Source organism: Onychostoma macrolepis, chromosome 24, assembly GCF_012432095.1.
Source record: "Onychostoma macrolepis isolate SWU-2019 chromosome 24, ASM1243209v1, whole genome shotgun sequence".
Classification (NCBI taxonomy): domain Eukaryota; kingdom Metazoa; phylum Chordata; class Actinopteri; order Cypriniformes; family Cyprinidae; genus Onychostoma; species Onychostoma macrolepis.
In genome coordinates, this window is record NC_081178.1 from 27273084 (window position 1) to 27281471 (window position 8388).

Sequence of the window (8388 nt, forward strand, 5' to 3'; positions counted from 1 at the left end):
ACCATGTGCTAATGTTGACAGTGGATGTATCGCAGTGGCTCAGACACGCAGTCATTCAAGCTTTTCAGTTTGACCCAGAATCTGATCCGGATGGAGAAGCACTGATGAAGAAGCTGCAGCTCAGCGGCTACAGCAGGAGGTCTCCCAATGGTTAGTTTAAAATATTGTGTCTGGATACGGTACTTTAGTTGGTTTGTTTATGTATGCTGTTACAGTTATTATCATGTAGCTAATGCTAGCCATAGGCTCAGATGAAGGAACTAAAAAAATACTTCAGTGTTCATTTGTTCATCCAAACACTGAGCAGCTGCCATGCTTCGCTCGTGTGCAAGCCATGATGTCTCTCGAGGAAAAAAACATATTGCGCTCGCCTCGCACGGTAGTAGCTCATTTTCTCATGGACGGGCAAAGCAGAGAAAGGGGAGGTAACCTTTCCCCGTATGACGACATAAAGGGAAGATTCCAGATCGGGCATCTGAGCTTTCATTTTCTCGAAGAGAAGCAGGAGACCCAGGGCTCGGTTTACACCTATCGCCATTTCTAGCCACTGGAGGACCATAGACAGGCTACGGGAACTCATATTAATGTTAAAAAACCTCATAAAGTGAAATTTTCATGTCATGGGACCTTTAAGTGCTTTGACACAATCTGTATTGTTAAAAGCGCTATATAAATAAAGTGACTTGACTTGACTTGACTTTAAAGTCCACATGAAATCAAAATCTACAATATTTATTTTGTTAGCGCACATTGCAAGTCTTAAAGTCAACAATTAATCATTGCAAGTTAATCCTCTGAAAATGTAATGGTGTTCCTTCTCTGATGACCTCAGTTTGACGGCTCGGGCAGAATATAACCACGCCCCTCCATCCGCTGGTTTGCTGCGAGTGAGATGAGAGGAGGAGCGCAAAAATAAAACCCCACCCTCTACTCTATATTCAGTCTCAGTTGGAAATACGTCACCATACTGAAATAAAGTCAGTAGCAACCTCCGGTTCACACGGACTTTAAAGCACCTGTATGGAGTTTTGTGTATTTTTGTGACTTCACAGTTAAACGAGTGGAGATTACTACGGTAAACACATTACTGTTGTAAATACAGTGGCTGTACACCTGTTTTTGTTGCTGCTGTAAAGCAATCAGCACTTTTCACGGATTTTCATACCTGATCAACATCAGAATTATTTTAAAAGTGATATTTCAACTTATCCTACATACAGTAGCTATAACTATATATGTGAAGTTTGATGATGTACAGGTATTTTTCTAATCTTTTTCATATATATTATTTATTTTATATTGTATGTTCATTATGGTGAAGTATTTAAAGTGTATTTTGTTAAATTGTTATATATTAAGTGCTTATGTCGCTGTTTAGGAATGCTTAAGTGCACACATTTTCGCCAATCCAAATGAATTCAATCCGATTGCAGATTCTGAAAGTATTGTTTATGTGTACTCTACACACATAGGGTCGATTCAAATATTAATTTACATGTACATCACAGAGGTCTATATTGCGAATAAAACAAGTAGAAGTGCAGAGCATCTGTTATGCATTCACTTCAATCAGACAAAAGCGGGGAAAGCCACCATGGGCATGACATGCACTTTCTTATGCACTTTCTCCTACTTTTTAAATTCTGAATGTTTTAATCTGAAAAAGTTTGTTTATCTGTTCAGGAATGGTGAAATTACCAAAAAAAACAAACACATTCCTCAAATTATGGGGCCGATTGATGGAACGCATATTCCAGGCATAACCTGATGGATTTAAAGCCTTCGGAGAGATCGGAGAGGATGGACCTCCTACGGCGAAGTAAGACATGTTCCTGAATCAACATCTTTTGTTGATCCTGGATCAACATTACTGTCCAAAAATATAGACTTAACCCAGTCACTACCTCTAAACCTAACCCTACCCATAATTTATTCCTAAAATCAGTGTGAAATGATAGCTGATTAACGAGAGTGTAGAAGCACCTAACCCTGATCATAAGCCTAAAACAGATATTTCCTGAAAGGTTATCTCTCAATTCTGATTGGTTGATTGGAATATTGATCCAGGAACATGTTGTACTTGGTGAAATCACGCCCACCCGGCTCATGATAGAGTACACACCTCAGTCGCGTTCACCAGGTCTGTGTTATTTTGTGGTCTGAAGCCTGACAGTCTTCTGTTACTGAAGCGCATTGACCGACAACAGTCTTCTCATCACATCACAGGACAACTCAGACGTCATACATCAAGTTACTAGCTTCTTTTTATTTTCTTTTTTTTCCCCCAAATCAATTTACTTAGTTTTACAAAATTACATTTACTCTTATGTTTTTAATTTCTTCAGAAAGCCTTGCTTTCCTGCTCCACTAATGTCAACAGATGTTGCTGATTTTTTTTGTGGAGGATCAAGTCACGTTCACATTATTTGTGGATGAGTGTTTTTGTATAGTGTTGAATGTGACAAATGTCTGAAAACATATAAAAACATGATTTTTGTGGGAATACGGAAAACCTGAGGCTTTACAGGCCTTTAAAGTTTGGCATTTAAAGAGTAATGACTTAAATGTTTAACCCAGTCCATGTCAGGTTTCTAATTTGTCCATGTCATGTTAATTTGTCTAATTTCAGAAATAAATGTATGCTGTATAACAGATCTTTTATGTAAAGCTGTGTAATATGCATGGAGTGTGAAGAGTGAGCTGTGATAGTTTGTGTTTATAGTGATGTGCACTAGAGGGCAGCAGTGTTATTCCAACCGCACTGGTGACAGACGAGCATCTCTAACACCTTTACCATCATTCACTGCATGCCTTTAATATCAGAATAATCAGAATGAGCTTTATTCCTCAAGTGTGTGCAAACATGCAAGGAATTTGTTTCGGTTTCCAGGAGCTCTGGGTGCATATACACATATACAACACAAGAGAGTAAAAAGAGCATTTTAATAAAATTAAGAAAAATGGTAACACTTTAGAATACTGTTCCATCATTAATGCATAACTACACAAGAACACATGAGTAATGCAATATTATTACTCTAGTAACTACTAGTAACTAACAAGCAACTCTGATTAATGAATGAGTAAGTAATAGTGCTTAGTCGAATGTGGTAGTTCACTATTAGCTAATCAGTAACTATTATTTTTTTCATACCTCACCAAGAACTACTAAGAACTACTGTATACAGGTTCATAATTAATATGAATAATACATAATGTATAATTCATTCTCAAGTAAAGGTCATGGTAACCCACTAGTAATGACTCAAGTATTACCAAATCCTTCAGAAGAAACTACTAATTATTTGGATCAGTATTCGAAAGTGAAGATCGTGATTATCTAGTAATTACTGAAGTCACTGTAAGCTTTTGAGGTTTTTGTAAGGTCCTGGTCAGTAATCATTTAGCTAGATTTGGTAACACTTCAATCATTACTAGTGCGTTACCGTGATCTTCACTTTAGAATACTGATCCAAATAATTAGTAGTTTCTTCAGAAGGATGTAGTAACACTTGAGTCATGACTATCCAAAACCTTACATATATCTCAATAGCTCACAATGACATCAGTCAATATTAGGAAGTTATGATGATTTTCACTTTAGAATACTGATCCAAGTAATTAGTAGTTCATTTAGAAGGATTTGGTAATACTTGAGTCATTACTAGTGGGTTACCATGATCTTCATTTTAGAATTAATTATTCATTATGCATATTTCACATTAATTATGAACCTGTATAAAGTAGTTCTTAGGAGTTCTCAGGATATATGAAAAAAATTGTAGTTATTGATTAGCTAATAGTGAACTACCAGTTTCAACTTAGCACTATTACTTAATAAATCGCTAATCAGAGTTTCTTGTTAGTTAATAGTAGTTACTACAATGTTAATAGTGCATTAGTCATTTGTTCCTGTGTAGTTATTCATTAACGACGGAACAGTATTCTAAAGTGTTACCAGAAAAATAAATAAATAAAAAATAATTAAGTAATATACATCAAGATCAGTAGGTCTATGTACAGATGTGTGCATTTATGTACCATACGTAATACATTAACAGTGTAGGAACAGTTTATTGTTTTCTCTTTCCTCTTTTATTGCTCCTTTCTTTTTCTTTTTCTTTTTTTTTTTTTTTGGTAATTTATTTTGATTCATTGTTCTGCTGAGCCCCGTTTATGACTACAAGAATTTAGAAAAAAAGAGGTAAAAGAGGGAATGATTGTAAACCATCATGACTGTATTTACAGTGAGAGCAGCGTCTACCTCATTATAAGAATCTGATATGTGGCTCGTCTCAATGTTAGAACGTCATGTAAACAGGAGGTTACTCACATATTCTCTTTCCCTCACAATAGACTCTTGAATAATTGATCTTTGTTGAGTGTACTTTTTTCTCAGAATTCATAACAAGAATCAGATAATGTCATTCTCTGAGAACAAAAGCCTCTTCACCAACATAAAGAGTATGTGTAATGGCAGTGTGTTTCTAGCATGGGACGATAGAATGTGAGTCTTTAGGACTCCTTTTAAAAGTGTTAAACATGATAATTAATTATCATTTGATAATTAAGTTGTAGAACTGCATGTATGATTTTCCACATCTATAGTTCCACACCCTTATAGCGGAAACATTTCGATTTTTTTTTTTCTTTTTTGGACACCCACCAGATTTTATGCAAAAATAAGTTTGTGAACCCTTGAAACTTGTGAAATATTGAAAATATCTGGATATTAGCATTGATTACTCACGACTCTAGACAAACCCAATCAGCATATGAAACATGAGGGTTAAAAACGGACCGATCTTGCCGTTGTTCATGCGACTCCTGAGCTCTGAAAGCTCGACTGAGTTCATGTTTGTGTGGGACACAGACAGTCTGCTGTCGTCAGATCTGCGCTGGGCTTACCAGGACAGAAAAAAAATAAAATAATAACTTACAAGAAAAGCATTTCACATCATATTTTATTCTGAACAATTCAGATGCTAATCAGACAAGATAAATGATTGTGAGGTTTCTGCTGAAATCAGGTGGTGAATTATAAATTATGAATGTCTTTGATGTCGAGCTGATGTTAAGCTCATTTGATTAGTTGTTTTTCAGAGGAGGACAGTGGCCCACTTTCACACTAAAACAAAAGCTCACCTTCCTGCTAAATGCCAAGGGTAACAAACCTTTGCTGCTTTCTCATCCTTTGGGATTTAAAATATGTGCTCTAATTAAGAAATGCCACCAACAGCCGAACAGCAGGATCATAGCTAATTAACCACTGAGGGCAATTTTGCCTTATTAATTTTTCACTTGATTTTCTCAGTAATGGCAAGTTGTACTCGAATTTGGGATGCAGATGTGCTGCTTACGGTCCTGGAGAGCCTCAGCGCAGCGGTTCAGTCTCGGGTTCAGTGCTGGAGCATCCAGCACAGGTTTGAGAACCAGCAGCCATCAAACACAGATATCTTATATCTGACAAAACATAACAAATGAGTGTAGACTGATGTTAGTGACCACAGAACCCTTAACTCAGTAGCCAGAGGCTCGTGAGCATAATTTTTCCATGTAAAGAGATATCTGAAAACCATTAAAAACAACACAAGATTAAAGGTAGTTAGCCAATTGTATCTTGCATAAAGAAAATAAAGCTCATTGCATCCTTAAGACCATTAAGACTTTGACATTTTCTGATTACAGAGTTTAATTATCATTACTTTCAAAGATGATTCTCATTTGTTATACAGTATTTACTGTATCACAATAAAAAATATTTATCTATTAAAAACAGCATTAATTCACAGCAATGCAACAACCACAATGTGCTGTATGAATATTTATAGTGTGAATCATCTATATAAAGTGCAGGTCACGATCTCAACTAGAGAATAGAAAGTTTCTATATCAAAAACTTTTCTGATATAATTGCTCATCAACTGCTTGTTTAACAAGTCCCCATTAGTCTCATAAAAGTACTTCATCATAAAACTAAAAGCAGTAACCAAAGATTAAGCAAGCAAACTTCAGCAAGTCATTTGCAAAGCTGGGTTAAGTTGATGTAAAGCAGATGCATCTTCAGGGGCTCGGAAGCGAACACTTCCCACCTTCTGACAGGCGACTGACAGCTGTGTAAATGCAGGCTGTCATGAACAAACACCAGCCTCGGGGACACCTGCTTTAATCATAGAAACAAAGGCGCAGCGAGTGGCCAGCATCAGTCTGTGATATTCAGATGATGAGGAGGAGTAGCGCTGCGCAACAACAACATCAAAGAGGCACTGCTCCGCCCGCATGACGCCGCTGATCACCCGCTGCTCCGCCCACTGATCGCCCACTGATGGCCTGATCGTGATACCTGCTGCTCCGCCCACTGATCGCTCACTGCTCGCCCACTGATCGCCCGCTGCTCCACCTGCTGATCGCTCACTGCTCCACCTGCTGATCGCTCACTGCTCACCCGCTGATGGCCTGATCGTGATACCTGCTGCTCCGCCCGCTGCTCCATCTGCTGATCGCCTGCTGATCCCCCGCTGCTCCACCTGCTGATCGCCTGCTGATCCCCTGCTGCTCCACCTGCTGATTGCTCACTGATCGCCCGCTGCTCCATCTGCTGATCGCCTGCTGATCCCCCGCTGCTCCACCTGCTGATCGCCTGCTGATCCCCCGCTGCTCCACCTGCTGATCCCCCGCTGCTCCACCTGCTGATCCCCCGCTGCTCCACCTGCTGATCGCCTGCTGATCCCCGCTGCTCCACCTGCTGATCGCTCACTGATCCCCCGCTGATCCCCCGCTGCTCCACCTGCTGATCGCTCACTGATCGCCTGCTGCTCCGCCTGCTGATCGCTCACTGATCGCCTGCTGCTCCGCCTGCTGATCGCTCACTGATCCCCCGCTGATCCCCCGCTGCTCCACCTGCTGATCGCTCACTGATCGCCCGCTGCTCCACCTGCTGATCGCTCACTGATCCCCCGCTGATCCCCCGCTGCTCCACCTGCTGATCGCTCACTGATCGCCCGCTGCTCCACCTGCTGATCGCCTGCTGATCCCCCGCTGCTCCACCTGCTGATCGCTCACTGATCGCCCGCTGCTCCGCCTGCTGATCGCTCACTGATCGCCCGCTGCTCCACCTGCTGATCGCTCACTGATCGCCCGCTGCTCCGCCTGCTGATCCCCCGCTGCTCCACCTGCTGATCGCTCACTGCTCCACCTGCTGATCGCCGGGTGCTGCTGATCACCCACACGACACCCGCTTCTCTGATTCCCCGCTGATCCCCTGCTGCTCCACCTGCTGATCGCTCACTGATCCCCCGCTGATCACTCGCTGCTCCACCTGCTGATCGCCGGGTGCTGCTGATCACCCACACGACACCCGCTTCTCTGATCCCCCGCTGATCCCCCTCTGCTCCACCTGCTGATCGCTCACTGATCCCCCGCTGCTCCACCTGCTGATCGCTCACTGATCTCCCGCTGATCACTCGCTGCTCCACCTGCTGATCGCCGGGTGCTGCTGATCACCCACACGACGCCCGCTTCTCTGATCACCCGCTGATGGCCTGATCGTGATACCTGCTGCTCCGCCCGCTGCTCCATCTGCTGATTGCCCACTGATCGCCCACTGATCATCCACTAATGGAGAAGGGTCTCTTCACTGTAAGTGCTAAAATTAATCAATTAGTGATGTGATGCCCATAATGTTTAAAGAAATTTTGTTCATATTTTTATTCCATGCGTGATCAGCTATTTTTTTCTGGTTATGACATATTAATTCCCACACACCTCTCTCCAGAAATGTCCCTCAGAGACTGCTGTCGGTGAAAGCTTCAGGATCTTCAGCTTCAGGACTGCTAAACTGAGTTTAGCACTAACTCTAAGGCTGGATAGAGGATTTTAAGGCCGATTTTAAGCCGATTTGCACCCCCGAACGATCAGGGGTGGGGCCCGATTCGCGGCTTGTCGCAAGCGATTTTTTGTCCAAAAATAATCTATTGTGTGGTGTCATTACGATTATTTATCTGTTCCCGATCGAGACAGAGCATCGCCGAACTCAAATCGTAAATTTCAAACATGTTTAATATTTACGATCTTCATCGGGCTGCCTCTGACGTGATACCCGCGATAGCCAATGAGAGCGAGCAAGTGTAACCTACCGGGTGTTGCATGCTTCTATAGCCGAAACTTGGCAGCCACAAACATGACATGAAAGCAGAGAATATCACCCATATTCTTTTCTTTACTTTATTTTTCACTGTGAAACAGAACGCGTGCCAGGAGAGCCAGCTGACAACGTTGATTACCCTCTATTTGTTTTTCTTCTCTAGTCACATTTGATCTCGCGAGTGTCAGTGAGATCTCGTGTGACTGTGAAATCGTTCCTACAATCTTCAAGTGTGTGGTCTTGTG